Source organism: Eufriesea mexicana, unplaced genomic scaffold (genome assembly GCF_001483705.2).
Source record: "Eufriesea mexicana isolate 0111107269 unplaced genomic scaffold, ASM148370v2 scaffold9269, whole genome shotgun sequence".
Classification (NCBI taxonomy): domain Eukaryota; kingdom Metazoa; phylum Arthropoda; class Insecta; order Hymenoptera; family Apidae; genus Eufriesea; species Eufriesea mexicana.
The window spans coordinates 76673-94770 of record NW_016916987.1 but is presented as its reverse complement, the minus strand read 5'-3'; the positions used below and the strand labels follow the sequence as shown (position 1 = coordinate 94770).

General features: G+C 34.4%; 1 protein-coding gene across 2 annotated transcripts in view; it reads right to left on the bottom strand.

Annotated features, from left to right (window-relative positions):
- The window catches only part of LOC108553089 (octopamine receptor beta-2R), a 124028-nt gene extending 109750 nt beyond the window's left edge, over positions 1 to 14278 (bottom strand). For both annotated transcript variants that reach the window (XM_017907857.1, XM_017907858.1), the window contains exon 1: positions 13667 to 14278. The gene's annotated coding sequence lies outside the window, so the exon portion shown is untranslated. The remainder of the gene's footprint in view (positions 1 to 13666) is intronic.
- Positions 14279 to 18098: the final 3820 nt, after the last annotated feature.

Below are 18098 nucleotides of genomic sequence, written 5' to 3'. Positions count from 1 at the left end.
GCCTAAACATTTTAATATTACAACGTTTTATTATCCAAACGTTTCACTGGTTAAACGTTCCACTGCCAAACTGTGCAACGTCGAAACGTTTATTATCTAAGCACTGTACTATGAAGAAGCTTTACTATCTATACCACCATTAAGGAACTTTAGTATTCGAACGCTGTTCTATTAAAATGTTTCACAACTCGAACGTTCTATTAGAGGAAAATTTTATCACCCAGATGTGACATCATTAAAACGTTCTACGATACTGTAGAATATGCAGGTAAAAAGTTTCCTTATATCATTGAAAAATTTTATCATTCGAAGTTTGCTCGTTAAAAAGTTTCGTTATCTACGAGTTCATTATTGTAGCAGTTTACTCTACAAATGTTCTACTATCAAAAAGGAACAGGCTCGCTACTGTAGTCGCAAGATTCACGATCCAAACGGTGCGGACTGAAGAATTTTGCTACCCAAACGTCCCATTGACGAATCGTCCCATTGTCTGAACCCTCCATTGTTGGGTCTTTCTGCTGTCTAAACAGTCCATTGTCTAATCACTCTACAACCCAAACAATCACTATCGAGAAGTTCTACTATCCAACTATCCTGGGCCACTCTGCTGTCACAACTACCTTCAGACTTCTCACTTTGCAAATTTTCCATTGCATTAGAAAAGGATTCGCTACGCGATACATCACGAGGAATCATTCGAGTTCCTTTTACATAACTGCATTCTGCCTTCAATCATCTCTAACAAGGCGAGTGCAAGTCCTTGGGTCCTGCATTTAGTTGAAACTATGCAAGTTTGTGGTGTTAGTCATCCAGGTCAAGAAAATGTATCATCATAAGGGCTACTCATAGTTTTCGATATTTATGATTAGAGTTTTATTATTGTTTTAAGTGTAGATTTATTTCGAATATTTATCAAGTGTTATTGTGACCTAATGACGATACCTGAAAATTTTGATGCTGGTGGGAATCACCAGGTGGTCATCAATGCCACTTGGTAACTATCGATATTTATTTAGAAGACATTTTTAGTTAAGAATAATAAAGCTTTAACGATGGTAGTGACAATGATGAATTATTTAAAATATTTTGGAACAGAAATTTTTGATTTATCGTCGATCAGTGCACCCGATGGAAGAGACAGAGATCCATCTTCTTCTTGATCCAGGTTTGTCTGAAGCAGCTGATTCGCAACTGCATTTCCGATTTCTCACGCGTAACACGTGTTACATAATCGAAATTGCCTTAACCTTGCACTGTGCATCAATCTTGGCTCTTATGTTAGAATGCAAATCGTGTTTCTTCTGCGAGGGAAGATCCCCGAGACTGAGAAAGAGCAACGATACGAGGCACTAAATCATTCGGATTAACGTCAGGATCCTTTGGTGTAAGAGAAGCTGCTTAATGCGAGGCTTTCAGGCTATTTTCGAACAGGGTCTTTTATGGGAAATTTATTTATTCCTTTATTTATTTATTTATTTATTTATTAAGATGTATTACTATTTTTGAGTATCGTGTTCTATGGGAAATTTATTTATTCGCTTATTTATTTAATCATTCGAATATTTATTTATTGATAACATATATTAACATATTTATATATGAATAACATATTTATTCATAAATAACATGTACAATATGAGTAGATCTTTGAATTAACAGTAAATAGTATTTTACTATTTTCTAATATTGTGTTTTGTGGAAGATTTATTTATTTATTTATTTATTAAGATTATTTTCAATTCGTTGAATTATTAGTGGCTAAGGTATTATTATTTTTGAATTGGGGAATTTATTCATTCACTTATTTATTTAAGCTTTTAAATATTTGTTTATTAATTACGTGTGTATGTCTTTGAATTAACAGTAACTAGTATTTTACTATTTTTTAATATTGTGTTTTATGAAAGATTTATTTATTTATTTATTAGGATTATCTCCAACATGTTGAATTATTAGTGGCTAATATATTATTATTTTCGAATAATGTGTTATATGGGAAATTTATTTAATCATTTGAATATTTATTTATTAATAACGCGTGCAGGTCTTTAAATTAATAGTAACTAGTATTTTATTATTATTCTTTAGCATTGTGTTTTATGGAAGATTTATTTATTAATTTATTAAGATTATCTCCAATTCGTTGAATTATTAGTGGCTAATGTATTATTATTTTCAAATATTGTGTTATATGGGAAATTTATTTATTCGTTTATTTATCTAATCATTTAAATATTTATTTATTAATTATGCGTGGAGCTCTTTGAATTAACAGTGACTAACATTTTATACCATTTTCTAACATTGTGTTTTATAGAAGATTAATTAATTAATTAATTAATTTATTGAGGTTATCCTCAACTCGTTGAATTATTAGCAACTAATGTATTATAATTTAAGAATATTGTGCTCTATGAGAAATTTCCTTACTTACATATTTACTAGTTTATTCCTTCATTTATTTAATGTTATGCACATATTCTAGATAATTAATGACCAATGTGTTACCATTTTTACACATTCTTTTCCTTATTTATTTCCTCATTTGCACCTCCATTTATTCCCCTAATGTCGCATAAACATTTTCGAATAATCAGTGGCTAGTATGTTACTATCTTCGAACACGTCGAAACAAAAATTGCACGATTAGAAATTTCCAGAAAAAACAATACAGAGTGTCCCATTTAAACAAACCCAACCTAAAATCCCTCACACAGAAAACGATCTATTCTTTGCTACTTTTAATCACAAAATAAAAAATACAAAACATCAAAACATTTACTAGACCATTCCTTCCTTTTTCGACTCATTCTTTCGTTATTTTGTTCCTTTATTTTTCGCAATCGAGTTGAATGAAACACCCTGTGGATTAAGGTGTAACGAACTTGAAATCGACAAGACAATTAACAAAATATCCAGCTCACTTTTCATTCCGGTCCTTCGCGTCCTGAAGAGACTCGGAGGATCGAAACGGAGAATGGAAAATGAGAGGGTAGATATGCCAGTAGAAAAAGAGAAGAACGAGCGTACAATCGATGAAATACCCTGAAAGAAGTAATCTTCATCGTCTCACTTGGTTGAATGAAGCTGGGAACGTTGTATCTCGAGCTTTATTTATTCCTTGGAGCGCGGGAAGCGCGAAATAAGCCGGCAAAAGGGAGAAGAAAAGCGTCGACCAACTTAATCGAGCTTACTACGAGCAGCTCTCGCGATCTTCGTTTAAATACAACCTGCACGGCAATTTCCAGCTGCGAGCAAGCTTCCCCACCGATGACTTCCTCATAAATTCACCTACTCGAGGAAACGGGTGGTTTTCAACGGTAAACTTACCGCGACCGATGGTACCGTAAACAAAAGAACAGAAGAATCTTAAGAAAAATTAAACGGAATAATTAATAATACGTATATTAACGGAGAAATCACGCAGTCAGGTGACCAAGGTGATAACACTGAATTGGGAATTTTAGTTGAAAGTTTGGAAATGGTCATTTCAGACGTGTCAGGATTAATATTAACACTAGTGTTCCCACGCGTCGCTATTATCTGGAACTTATTTCCTTCTAATACGAACGCGAGGGGTGCTCTAGACGTTTTACGGTCTAGAGCTGTTATTGTTGTTCTGTAGCCGAATGTTAATCTATTTCCACCTCACTCCTTCCTCGGAATCGCGACTCTAACTGACGGTTTTTATGCGATAGTTTTAGAGTTCGAGTGTGATTGTTCGACTGTTTGAACTTGACTGTTTGAACGTTGTGGTTTGACTGACTGACCCTTTTGCGTTAGTCAGTTCCTCGCCTTGGCATGTCGGGGATGCGTGCTGATTGGTTGTTTAGAAAAATGTTAATTTCCCAATCAGCGGCATCCTAAGTGTCGTGATCACCTCTTCCATGCGCCCTTGGCGCGCCTTCTCCTGCAAGGGTGGGACGACACTTGAGCAGACGCGAGGTCATGGGTTTTTCCTAAGGGTTACGGTGTTCGTCCAGGTCCGGTGCGTCGGTAGTTTGTTACCCTTAGCGGGACTTCGGGATGACCCTTCAGAATTACCGAGGTTTGTAACACGTCCTTTGGCTATTAGCGTAGGCGAAATGAAGATTTGAAGAATATTAGTTTCATTGCCCCCAATATACCGAAAGACCAACTCTAAAATAGTCTATCTTTCCGATCGTGTTATAAACCTTGGAAATACCGACCTCACGCCTTATTTAGCGATGCCAAGGCGGGATACGCCATATGCACCGCGGAACAACTAGGTTTACGGACGCTATATGTATACCTATTTCTAAGGACACCTGTCAAATTGGACAACGTGGACAGGTAAAGGAAACCACGTGCATTTTCTTAACGATTAGTTTAATTTAAAAACAATTATGTATTATATTAATAGTCTTAATGTAAATTAACTAAATCTGTTACCATCGTGTAATTGGACCAACTCTTCCGTCAAATTGACGGGTTCCGTAAATCTAGTGTTAAGAGAGAGGAGTAAGGATAAGTCTGGATGAGTTTCGAATTCGTTGCATCGAACAGATTTCGAAGACTGAATTTTTCTGACAGATATAGAATTTTTGATAAGTTTGCTAACTATATTTTGTGAAAAGTCTGAGGTATCAAAGAAGAATTTTGGTAATACTAATCCTGATAAAAGGTCTTTGGTCATACTCGATTCCCGAAATGACATGATCTCAGGCCTATCGTGTGTCACCAAAATTACGATAAATTCCTAAAATTCGAATGATAGTGCTATAAAAGATGCACAATTCAGGCGTGAAATATCTCGCAAGACTATAATACGCTTCAAGGATGAATTCGCGAATATTATATCCGAAATAAAGTATATCCGAAGTAAATAATCTCGATTCTGAGATCAGCCCAGACTAAGGAGTTATAGAGAATTCGCGATGGGAGTTATGACAAGCAGCAAAAGAAGTACAGGTATATACTCTCGGACAGATGGCCGGGGACACTTATTCCAGCTGTCACGCGAAACAGCATCGTGTCGTGTGATACGATCACATTTGCTAAACAGAATTTCCCAACGCGACGCGTCAGCTCGGTAAACAAAATCGTTTCGTCAACACGACACCGAACCCAATGTCACCGTTTTTCATGGCTCAGATGAAACCAACTGATGACGCTCCTGAGATCGTCAGACGGCGCCTGATGTTGTTGGATAGAGATTGGTCGAGGACTGTGGTGGTATAAGACATTGAAAGCCTGAGATTACGTTTGAGATTACGAAGTAGTGAAACTACGAAGTTATAATGATACAGGATTCGATTGGACTATGATTGAGCTAGGTCTAGGGGTCTAAGAAGGTTGGGAAGGTTTATGGCTTATAGTTATGGGATGACAAAATTGTGAGGCTATGGGAGTGCAGAGTATTAGACTATGAGCCTAAGAGATTGAGACATGGAGACGAGTCTAAAGTCTAGGAAGATTTTTATGATGGAAATCAAGACTCTCTGTGAGACTATGGCTAGGCTAGGTCCGGGAGTCTAAGAAGCTTGGGAAGTTTTATACCTTATCGTTATAGGATGTCGAAATTGGGAGACTATTGGAGTGCAAAGTATTAGACTACGAGTATAAGAGATTAAATAAAGTCTAGGAAGACCTTTATGATGAAAATCAAGACTCTCTGTGAGACTATGGCTAGGCTAGGTCTAGAGGTCTAAGAAGCTTGGGAAGGTTTATACCTTGTGGTTATGGGATGATGAAATTGTGAGGTTATGGCAGTGTAAAGTATTAGACTAAGAGTCTAAGAGATTAAATAAAGTCTAGGAAGACCTTTATGATGAAAATCAAGACTCTCTGCGAGACTATGGCTAGGCTAGGTCTAGAGGTCTAAGAAACTTGGGAAGTTTTATACCTTATCGTTATAGGATGTCGAAATTGTGTGACTATTGGAGTGCAAAGTATTAGACTACGAGTCTAAGAGATTAAATAAAGTCTAGGAAGACCTTTATGATGGAAATCAAGACTCTCTGTGAGACTATGGCTAGGCTAGGTCTAGAAGTCTAAGAAGCTTGGGAAGGTTTATACCTTGTGGTTATGGGATGATGAAATTGTGAGGTTATGGCAGTATAAAGTATTAGACTACGAGTCTAAAAGACTAAATAAAATCTAGGAAGACCTTCTTGATAGCGGTCAAGACTCTTTGTGAGACTATGACTGAGCTAGGTCTAGGGATATAAGAAGCTTGGGAAGTTTTATACCTCATCGTTATAGGATGACGAAATTGTGAGGCTATAGGAATTAAAGTATTAGACTATGAGTCTAAAAGACTATGATATGGAGACGAGTCTAAGGGTCTACGAAGACCTGTATGAAACTAAGAGATCTGGGACTCGTATCTAGGGGTCTGAAAGCGATGAAGATATTAGGTTAGGGGACTATAAAATTGTGAGATTGTGAGAATGCCAATTACGAGGCTATGAGATTGCGAGACTGTGATAATCTAAATACTTGTGTGACTTTTAGGTTAGGTCTAGAGGTCTAGGAATTATGGGACCATGAAATTGTGAGGCTATTAAAACGCGAAGTACGCGATACTGAGGTTATGAAACAATAGCACTATTGGAATGAAACTACGGATTATAAAAGTATGATATCACGAGATTGTTAGATGATGAGATCATGACACGTTAAAGCTGCGAAGCTAAAGGACTATGAGGTCTGATGAATTAGAAACGAAACGACAATCTTGCTACTGAAAACATTCTATTATTACAAGAGTACCAAAGTTGCTATAAAAATTCCCCTATAGTTAGAAAAATTTTTCTATCACTGTAAGAATTCAACGGTAACTAGAAAAATTCCCCAGTCACCAGAAAAACCCCACAACGATCAAATTAATTCCCTCGTTACTACCGAAAGTGTTCCACGGTTACCAGAAAATATCTCAGCGATTAAAAAAATTCCCTAGTAACTAGAAAAATTCCCTAGTAACTAGAAAAATTTCCAAGCAACTAAAAAAACTGTTCTGCTTACTAGAAAAAATTCCCTATCTACTAGAAAAATTACTGGACCACGAAAAAATTCCCCAGACACGTCAAACGTGTGATAAAACAATCGATATTAAATCCTCCAGAAATATTCTCGCGATATATCAGGAATTTCTTAAAGCGTACCCAATGATAAATCTCAATTCCCGAAACCAATGAAGCAGGTATTTAAATTAAATTATTAACCAAAATTTCAATCTTCGATACCTTTCAATATTGTCTATATCTTTGAAAACCACGATCCAAAGCATCGTTCATTAAATACATAATGAATAAACTCCGCGAGTTCACCGTTCCCATGGACAAGGAGATCAACGGAGTAACAAGAGACAAACCGTGATCCTTTCCCATGGTATCATTACGACTACGGATCCCGATACGTAAATATAAATCTCGTATCCACGGTTTCGACGTTCCTCGTCGATTTTATTGTTCGCATAACTCCTATAATTTCAACGCGAGAAACGGCATTCACGCACCTACCGAGGAAAATATCCGCAATTTGTGAATAAGGAACCCGGGAAATTCTCGGCTAAAAAGCAAATAGCAAGTGGATTATTTCGAGTAAAATTTCACACGATTCTGGTCGAATAAATCTCATGCGGCTTATTTAAGATGAGCCTCGATTCCCGATCGTTTTATCACCGGTGATACACGATTCTGATAATAAATTCCAAAATATCTTATGCAATATACATAGACTTCTGGACATATTCTTTTCCCTTTCCTTCTTTGGTTGCGAGGAAGAGAATTAAATTTGGATAATTATATTATATTCATTTTGGACAATTTAATTATAATATTTTTCTATCGATGAATTACAAGAGTCTTCTATTTCTCATATTTCATATTTTATTATCATATTTATAGTAAATTTGTTAATAAATCGCAGATTGGAAATCGTCAATGCTAATAAGTAAATAAGTAAATAACGAATTTACAGTGGAAATGTAAAATAAAGAAGGAATTAAAAGTAAATAATATAAAGATAAAAATTAAGCAAATATCTCGATTTAAATTAATCACGAATGCTTTCGTCATCATAAAAATACACATGTTACACAAAATTATAATTATAATTTAATTGTTAATTAATAAATAATATAACACGAATTTAAATAAATTTAAATAAATATTTAATGAATAATATAACACAAAATTGTAAAAATTCTAACTGAATGCAACAAAACTGGTGAAAATTTTAATTTATTGTAAAAAGGAGGAAAATTATAATTTGGTATGATAAAAATACTGAAAAGCTCAGGGAAATCGTCGGATGAAAAAGATTGATTTCGTTTAGTATGATTAGAAAATCTGTGAACTCGATATGGCAAAACTCGGTGATTCGGAGGAGATAATCGAGAACTGATTGCATTTCGAAACCTGTCGACGCTGCGAGCTCTTTTTCTCCAAGAAATCGGGCAAAATCGATTCCACCTACTAATAAATCGAGGTTCATTCGATTCGACCTCGTTGAAATTGAACCATTGATCGAGTTTCCTTCTCGTACAATACTTTTGCTTAAACCGCGCGAATTTCTTCCAATTGCATTAACGACTCCGATCGATTTGCTTAAGGACATCTAAAACACTCTCGAAATAACTCAGCCTGGCCCAAAATCTAAATTCTTTGCTTCCCTATTCGATCAAATTTTTCAATTGACACGCTGATAGAAACTCGATTTTTCAGGGGAATTTTATCGACAGAATTTCCAATTGTTCCTCTCACCAAATGAGATCCATTTTCAATCTTCATTTAATTAAACGGACATTTAATTTTTATTTCATTAAAAGTTAATTTCGATCTCTTTCTATTTTCCCTTTTTCTCAATATTAGCTACTCGTGATTGGAAAAATTACTTCCAAATTCCGAATTATATAAAATGTGATAGATAATTTAGCGATAATAAAAGTACACCCAGTCCACTTCTTTTAATTCTTCAAAAATAGTATCTATATTTATACCTGACATTATATGCAATATATTATGGTAAAACCATTTGCAAATTTTATAATATCGATTTAGTTACTGAATTTTGAAGATATGTAGGGACTTTAGTTTTAATTGGCAAATATACGGAATAAAGGATGTCGTTAATTCCAATATATTTTATTTACGAGCTAAAGAGACTCAAGAGTAAAAATACAAACTAAAAGATTAGGCTAATTATGCAATCCACACTCGCACGTCAACTCTTCCAACTATCACCGACTCTACTCTCCTTCAAACTTCATATATACTCTTATCAACAGGACTATCCGTGTACATCTTCCACACTTACAATTCCTACACATATATATTTCTAATAAATAACATTTTCTAACATATCTTATATCACCCTAATTGTACATACAATTTTTGTACCATTTAAATACGTCCACGATGAAACATTCAATATTGCCTGTATATGTATACCTAATTAATACTAAAATAATTAATACTAATAATAATTCTAAAATAATATTAGATGCTTATATGTACATATATATTTAAATCCACAGCAATGGCTGGAAATTATATATTAAATGAATTTTATGAATAGTGATGGGACCAAACACATAGTAGGTAGTTAATATCGAACAAATAGGTTCTAACCACTTATGAGTATTATCAAAAATAATAATATTAATAATAATAATAATTATTTCGAGATTTTATTAACTTGGTTAAAACCCCGTCATACAGCTGAAAAGACCACAAAGTGTTAACCAGTGAGAGCATAGGGGTTATAATAATAATAGTAATAGTAATAACAATCATAAATAATAAAAATAATAATAAAATGATAATAAAATAATAAATATATTTCTCAGTATACTCAAACACTGGTCGACTACTTGGGCTATAATTTGGCTCCAAAAGAATGCAATTTTTTCTTTTTTCTTTCAAATAAATACACAACTACCACTATAGTTGTATATATAATTCCTCAATCCTCGTTCCCCAAAGAAAACCTGGAAAACCACTCAGATATATTGCCGCATACCACTGCACGCTGTATTTTTCTGAAAATTTACATCTGGCAACGGGAACCGAAACTTTCGACACGAATTCTCCGAGCATCTAAGTCCTCATTGGTCCCGGCATCCTCAGCGAAGGAACAAATTAAACCTTCCGCAGAGAGGAAGCGATTGGACGTTTGAAACTCGTCGAATTGCCCTCGAAATTCGTCTTGAACGTGAAAGCGTCCCTGGCACTGGGCAAACCGTTGACCAAAAAGCTAGTTCGACTGCCGGAAAACCGATTCAATGGTCCAAATTCATCGCGTTCCCGCAGAAACTTGTCTTCCCTGCGAGCCCATTCCTAAAACCGGTCGAATTCCGCGCCAGCGACAGAACTACTCTCCAGAACTCGATCATGCTTCTCTCAAAGCTTCCCCAAAAACCGATTCCCCTAATCGGCAGCGATCGATCGATCAGTTCGTTCCCGTCTACCTTCACGCGATAATTAAACCGTGAAAAGAGATCACAGCGAATCACGTGCAACTATTTCTCTGTGTTTGGATTAATAGTGATCGCAGATTACGTAAATACCGATATTTCGTGATTTCGAGCGATGTTACCGTCGATGATGATGATCGTAAGAGTAATTATGGCGATAAGTTTTATTTTCGTTAATGGTAATATCGTAATTATTTTATTAATGGGAGTATGGTAATTATTATATGGGGAGTTTGATTTGGTGCTGGAGAAAATTTATCGTTAAAAATATTTTTATGATAATTGTAATTTTATAAACGATTTTTGGATAATTGATAAGGTAAACGAGAGTCGAGGATGGGTATTTAATTTTGATCACGATTATTGGTATAGGAGTGTCGAAATGATTAGAGTGATAAGTATCGTTGAGGGTGATTGATGATCGTTTGAAGGGTCGAACAGGAAACTATAATTTTTCATAAGGGGAATTAATTCTGGAAAGTTGATAAATACTTGGGACTAAAATTATTGTGTTTCATACCTAAATGGTAATAAGTGATTTAACACGTTCACTGCCGTGCGCATTTTACGTGGTTTGCAAATGGCGCCAAAATGAATTTTCTATTATGCGATGGGTATTATGTTGAAATATTATTTACAGCAGATAAGATGAGTTATATAATCGTGTTTAATGTATTTTTATTTTTATATTTATTTATTTATATATTTAGATATTTTATTTATATATTTAATGTATTTTACATATTTATTGGAGGTGTGACTGGATTGAGAAATTGTAAGAATGATAAATATAATTGTTTATAAATAACAAATAGTATGCTATAATAATTTACGAGTAATAAATGTAATTAATATAATAATTCTTATTTCACAAATAAAATTGTTAAGTAATAATTTAGAGGAAATAAATAAAAATAAAATTTTGAATCGAATGATCTGGAATATTTTCCTAAACTCGAACGTAGCAGCGAAAGCACGCGAAATAGGAGATTCGAGTAAGAAGTCCAAAAGTAAATAACACAGAACTAGAGTTCGAACGACCTCGTCACAACCCTAAACACGACGACCAAACGAGGAGTTTAACACGTCGCTAGACATTCGTGTTTCTCAGCCATGTATCCACAACAGACCTAGGAGAACCTACACCATCTCGACCATGGTGAAAATAATATCTAATAATTTAAATTCTGTGAAATATATTAAATAAAATATTTAAACTTACATTTTAACGTTCGATTAATAAAAATATACAGATTTGTATTCTAAAATTCTATTTAACATATTTAATAAAATATTTGAATCTACATTCTAAAATTCTATGAAATAAAATATTTGAATTAACATTCTAAAATTCTATTAAACGTATTAAATAAAATATTTAATTTTACATTCAAAAATTCCAATAAATTTACATTCCATTAAACATATTAAATAAAATATTTAAATCTACATTCTAAAATTCTGTAAAACATGTGAAATAAAGTAATTATATCCACATTTTAAAATTATTAAATGAATTAAATAAAATATTTAATTTTATACCCCAAGACTCGAATAAATTTACATTCTATTAAATATATTAAATAAAATATTTAAATACACATTCTAAACTTCTATGAAATATGTAAAATAAAATATTCAAATTCACATTCTAAAATTATTAAACGAATTAAATAAAATATTTAATTTTATATTCCAAGACTCGAATAAATTTAAATTCTATTAAACGTACTAAATAAAATATTTAAATCTACATTTTAAAATTCTATGAAATAAAATATTTGAATTAACATTCTGAAATTCTATTGAACGTATTAAATAAAATATTTAATTTTACATTCCAAAATTCCAATAAATTTACCTTCTATTGAACATACTAAATAAAATATTTAAATCTACATTCTAAAATTCTATGAAATAAAATATTTGAATTAACATTCTAAAATTCTATTGAACGTATTAAATAAAATATTTAATTTTACATTTCAAAATTCCAATAAATTTACATTCTATTAAACATATTAAATAAAATATTTAAATCTATATTCTAAAATTCTGTGAAACATGTGAAATAAAATAATTATACCCACATTCTAAAATTCTATTAAACACGTTAAATAAAATATTTAATATCACATTCCAAGACTCGAATAAATTTAAATTCCATTAAAGGTATTAAATAAAATACTTAACTATCCGTTCCAAAATTCTAATAATTTAAATTCCACGAGTTAGGTGGAATAAAATATTAAAATTTGCGTCGTGAAATTTAATAATCAGATGTATCCCACAAATATCTCGCAGAATTCGAGTACCTTGCTGAAATATTCCATTCGTCTCTCAGAAATTCGAAATAATAAAGACAAATTGGAAAAACTCTTTGAACTCGATCCACCCCTAAAAAATACACGATGCATATTCAAATTTGCTTCGCGGCGCATCTCGAAACTACTCCCCAATTAGATCGTTGAAATACTAATAACGTACGTATCCGCAATAAGTAACGCAGAAGCGAAAATCCACTGCGTCCTAATTACCGTTCTCAGCACGCCTCTACTCTTCCAATCTCGAGCACGATAAATCATACAAATTTACCCCGAGTAAACTACCCGAATTCTGACAACAGATTCGCGATATATAGCCCACGAGCCTACAATTACACCGTAATCCAGATATTTCGATCGCGACTCGCTAATTAAATCCCGGAGATCCATCCCGAACTAATCACACGTAGCCTCAACGACCAGTTCGTAATAAACACTACGCAAACTCGGAATCATAACAAAATCCTTGCCCTCTACGCACAAGGTCTACACTCGCCTATGTTTCCGCTTCCGAGATATCTCTGTTCGACACCGAACGTGTCACGACCGGCAGAAAAATAAGAAAAGTAAAATAAAACCAGAGAAATATTAATAACACGAATATCTAAAGAAAAGTAATCATTTTTATCGGAAAATTAAAATCGGTTATTTCAAAGCTCGCTAAATTTCTGAAAATGTAGTTTCTAAATATTCTTATCAGAGTTCCGTCGAATCGGATAATTTTCTTCGAGATAATACGTAAATTATGTATATATTTTATGCAACTAAGTTAATATTAAAATAAATGACAAATTTATATCATACATTTATACACGGGACAGTGGAGAGTCGAAAAAGCATAGACACTCTCGCCACTGAACCGTGGACAAGAGACGACTACATTCCATCATAGATCACTTACTTTGCAATCTCTCGTGAAGGGCCGCAAGCACACCGGAACCAGGAGAACCCACTCTGTTTCCACTCCACTTCACACGCGTCGCCGGTTCACAAAATACCACGGTCCACGAGTAGCTGCGCACAGCGCTGCCACTGGAACACCACTGGACGTTTCATTTCACCGCACTCGGACACCCTGGTAAACCCTTATTATCCGCGACGACAGACTTGCTTATCCCCCGAGCGAGACACCTGTTCCTCTTCGCCTGCTTCCGCACTGGGCTCCACGCGACTCGTGGACAGCGTGGACTGGCGAGGCGAGGCACTCGAACACCACTCGCACTCGCGAACCACGGATCCAACGGAGGGGTGAGTGAAACGTAGACGCGAGAGAAATTCACGGCCGCACTAATGCTGGTTTCGTTTTATTTCCCTTCCGGTCGATTTTTCTCGCCCGGGCTAGGCGGGATTCGTTCCTTTCGGGACGAAAGGATGGCTTTTACGAGGGGTTGAACACGGGTAGACGTTGAGTGATTGAAAGACGCGACGAACGGAAGCACGGACACTCGCGTGGATCGACAAAGCTCGCAGCGTGGCGGGTCGGCCGCGACTGAATCGAGCCAAGTCGACTCGGATCGCGTCGGGCTTGAATGAGCGTGGCCGAGCGACGGAGATACCCGAAGTGCGCCAGAAAGAGACGAACACTGCCGCGCTTGGGGTTGGAGGGGGGCGATGGACTGCCGCTGGGTGGTGGAAGAGCGAGTGGGACAGCGATAGCGGGAAGTGGAAGCAAGAAAGAGAGAAGGTCGTAGTGTTAGACCCTTTACGATCGGAATTTTGTTCGTTTATTAGAAAGTGATTATTGGTCGGTATGGATTCTAGTTTTGGTTTCGGGGCTCAGAAACGTGGCTTTTTCGATTTCAAGTGGTGAATCGAATATATCATTTTCTCAGTTGTTTTTGATTTTAAGTAATGGGTTCAATATATTATTTTCTCAGTTGTTTTTGATTTTAAGTAATGAATTGAATATATAATGTTCTCGATTGTTTTTGATTTTAAGTAATGGATTGAATATATAGTCTTCTCAGTTGTTTCATAATTATTTTAGTAACTCCATATATCTATTAATACAGCAGGAGCTCTATTTACCTTGCTAAATTTTTTATGAACTTCTCTAATGTTAATTTAAATACATAGAATTCTAGGTTGACTCTCTCCATAAATTTGTAATTTCTGAAATTTAAATGTTTCAATTATGTATTACCTTTTTGATATCAACAGTGACACAGTAATGACAACAAATTTGGATTCATTTTTCCAATCTTACCCAAATTGTTTTATGAAAATATTTCCTTGGCTTTGATGAATTTTTAGCTTCTCCCCTAAATTTTTATTTTAATTTTGAATTACGTGGAATAAACTTGATTCCTAATTTTCTCAAACTATAGCACGATTATGGTGTCATCGATCGTTGAATTATTAAACCAGCCCAATCCTATAATCAAGAACCCCTCAAAAAATGTTGAAGAACACGATACTTGTATCGAGTACACTTATGAGTGCTGAACAGAGAATATTTCGTGTCAAATCTGTCTTCATTTAACTTCATTTGTGAAACACTATCTACAGCGAGTCCCACACATTTCCGTGAATACTTTACCGACCTATTGCGCGTATAAAAATAAGACAAAATGTCATATAAACGGGTTCACAGAAACCCTATTGAAAAGCCATAATAAGAAAGCGTCAATCGATTTCCTTCTAATCCGATGCAGGATAAGAATAAACAGATGGTGTTTGCGTTTCATATTGATTCGCAGAATGAAGTATATCGAGTAACAAATTTACCGAATTAATTCAATAATATGTCGATTGCACGAATAGTACAATCAATAGTACGTATTATATACTACCTCTGCAGCTACGCGTTCCAAAGTGTTATCCACCTCATCGATGTAAGCCTAACATCAACGTACTATTGAATATTCATCAAATGAAACATTAATTCAGTGCACCTATCTTGTATTATCGCAAACGAACACGTAATTCGCCTATTTTTATTCCGCATTACGTTGAAAGTGAATTAACCTTTCCTTTTTACTGCATGTTTCTGTCATCACTTGTTAACAAAACTCTGAAGAGCTTTGCTGGATTTAAGTACAATAATATTTTATCATAATTTCGAAGCTAGAATAACCAAATTCGTATGAAGATCTGTGAAACGTAATTTATATGAACACATAGTTATGGAATATTTATTAATAATGTAATAATTATAATAATAATCGTAATAATATCAATTCCTTTGTACAAATGAACGAGTGAAGTTAAACGGATGAAACAGAAACGGAAGTTTGCACAAAGAGTGTTTCAAAGTTCAACGAAAGGAGAATATGGTTTTAAAGTTTATATCTGATAACGATAATAATTTCTGTTGGATATGAAATTGAATTAACAATAAAATAAAGTAACACGTTATAAGGAATTGCAATTTTTTGAATGAAAATATACGAGCACCTAACCTAAAAGTCACGTGGGACTGAAGTAACCGAAAGCAGCGCTATCTATAAATGAAGTCCCTCGCGCCATTTTGTCCTCGGCGAACGTTATTAATACGAAGCAAAGAGAATTCTAATACGATTTTATTTTATTTACAGTTTCAAAAGCGAATGAATACTCTTTAAAAGTTTGTTTGGTGTTCAACTGAAGCTCACTTCCATACCTTTCTTCATAATCCTACTTTCACCTGATTTTCCGTTCGCAAAAATCACGCTGACTTTTGGAAACGTGAAATAAAAGACCGTTTGGACGTTCGAAAAACTGGGAACGTGAAGTCTGTCGTAGAAAAAAGCAGGATAATTAGGCTTCCGAAAGAGAATATTACGTGTGGCGATGCACGGAGTATTTTCAACTATTTACCCGGTAATTCGTGTTCATAAAAGCTAAATACTTTAGCTTTCTAGCCAGAACCTAATTTATTAACGCATACCAGCAAGACATAGTATACAAAATGAGATTTGCATATTAATTCCAAGTCAAGTGCTCTTGAACCGACGAATTTCCTGCTTGCTTTTCTCAAAACTGGACGCTCATTTGCAAAAATATTCTTGCAATTTCAACTGCGTAATTTTATCGAGCGAAAAGCATGGTTTTCGAGGGAGAATAAAAGTTTCGAAAGAATAAAGAGAGATTGTGAAGTACAGAGAAAAGAGATGGCTACTGTAATGTGATATGTACAAGAAGAAAACAATTTTTGTAAAGCATACAGGAGAAAATAAAAATGGAAGAATGATCTCATCCGACAACCTGAAAAAAATTTACACGACGGTATAACAACGAAAAAAAGAAAGAAAAACGAAATATTCGTGGAATATTTTATTCGTTAAGTTCGTTAAACCAGAGAAGAGTCGACAACGAAAGGCAAAATTTTAACGAGAACGGGGGGTAAGGAAATAACCTAGAAGGAACAAAGGTGTCTCCGAGGGGTAGAAAGAGAAGGAAAGGGAATTATGGGGATTTAGATACGGGGTAATAGTACGAAGAAGCCAAAGGAGGAAGAAGAAAGCGGAAGGAAACGTTTCAAAGAAAGCTACGAGCAGAAAAGTGCGGGTCGAAGCGTGTTCCTGGTAAACCAGGAAGCAACTTAAATCTCGAAAGTCAGAATACATCGCGAACAGTGAAAAAGAATTTGGAGAACAAAACGAACTTTTATATCATATATTTCACCTCAGAACCCTCTTCGGCTTTAAAACAACAGAAAGAACAGTGATACTATAATTCGAGTTTCTTAAATTATTCAGAACCTCGAGGAAAAGATGAAGAAAAATAATTGCGAGTGTTGGTTCTATGAGACTGTGAGTGTTGGTTTTATATAATATGTGAATGGGAATGAGGTAGAATAAATGAAAGTCATTTGGGATGATATAAATATATACCTAATTCTGTTTTTACACGATAGATACGAAAAATAGAAGATTGGTTCCAGTCCCAAGAAATCAGCTAAAATAATACAATAAACCACGAGATTTCATGTTAGGATCTTAAAGATTTTATTTCATAAAGATTGCACATGTATCATACAAAGTAAATTATCATTTGAAAATGAAAAAAGCATGTCACTAATTCATGAACACAAAAATTAGGCAAGATAATATGAGTTACGCATAAAAAGATTTTATTCTTTGTCACTTATATTTTAATTATATTGTCACACATCGTAGGCTAAGGGGTTAATAAAACAAAGGTTTTAAAACTATAACTTACCATTTATTGACTTTTACGCAAAATTAATTCCTCGTCTCCAATGTCGCAGTTATAAAAATAAAAGTAAGGCAAAATTATCTTCTTAGAATTTGAGTCAATCGTGTTAAATCAAAATAAGTCGTGTAAAAAGAGAATTCAATTTTTTTCCTAATTCGTGTTAAATGAAAATCGTGTAAAAGAACAGAATTGGG